Source organism: Saccopteryx leptura, chromosome 8 (assembly GCF_036850995.1).
Source record: "Saccopteryx leptura isolate mSacLep1 chromosome 8, mSacLep1_pri_phased_curated, whole genome shotgun sequence".
NCBI lineage: Eukaryota > Metazoa > Chordata > Mammalia > Chiroptera > Emballonuridae > Saccopteryx > Saccopteryx leptura.
Window position 1 is genome coordinate 58,641,011 of NC_089510.1, and position 1,125 is coordinate 58,642,135.

Sequence of the window (1,125 nt, forward strand, 5' to 3'; positions counted from 1 at the left end):
TTGAGAAAGTGAGGTTGCTGGCTTGAGAGTGGGATCACCAACATGATCCCATGGTCTCTGGCTTGAGCCCAAATGTCACTGGCTTGAAGCCCAAGGTCTCTGACTTGAGCCTAAGATCACTGGCTTGAGCAAGGGGTCACTGGCTTGATTGGAGCACCCCAGTCAAGGCACATATGAGAAGCAATCAATGAACAACTGAAGTGACACAACTACAAGTTGATGCTTCTCATCTTTCCCCCTTCCTGTCTTTCTGTCTGCCTGCCTGTCTCTCTCTCTCCCTCCCACAGGTGTGTGTGCTAAAAACAAAATTCTTTTTTTAATAAAGATTACTAAAGAGTTCTAGAAAGACATCCACATTGTAGGCCCACCGATAAAGTGTTCAGAATGCCCAGCTGGCCTACCTTCACCCAGTCAGCTAATTGTAAGGTCCTTTGACACTTGGGCTTAAATGTGGAAAGAGGGAGAGCTTTTAAATGCCAGCGTACCTATCCACAGAGTGTTGGGTTTGGTGGAGAAGAATGTTTGGCATCCTCCCAAGCAGTGTGTATTAAAGGTGCTTCTTTCCATGGGAACTAACAAGATAGCAAAATGGATGAATCATACTGTGGGAAAGTCAGACTCTAGAACCAGGTCTCTTTTATAGTAGACAGTGAAATAGGCCACTGGGACAGTAGATATATTCTTTAAATTTCTTTAGGTTGGACAACAATGAAAAAAACTGGCTAATTTAAGCAAAACAAAAAAGAAGTTTGTTGGAAGGCTATCGGGGGTAAAGGGCTGTGTCTGCTGTCAGGCAGCTTCTGCACTGCACACAGACAGTGGGAAGTCACTCGTGTTGTCATTATGTGAATGGCACTCCCTGGAGCTGTGAGTGCACTGCCCACACAGTCATACGCAGCCGCCCTGCTGGATGTCTTTTACAATAGCGTTTCTCAAACTATCTGGGCTGAAGGACCAGATTATTAAAATTATTATTATTATTATTATTACTAAAATCCATTATAGATCAGTACTTTGATAAATTAAACAAATACGAATTACTAGAAAAATAAAATTCTACTTGATATCTCGGCAATGTCAAATACTTTAAAAGTTGCTAAACATTTAGTTTCTGAATCTACCTCA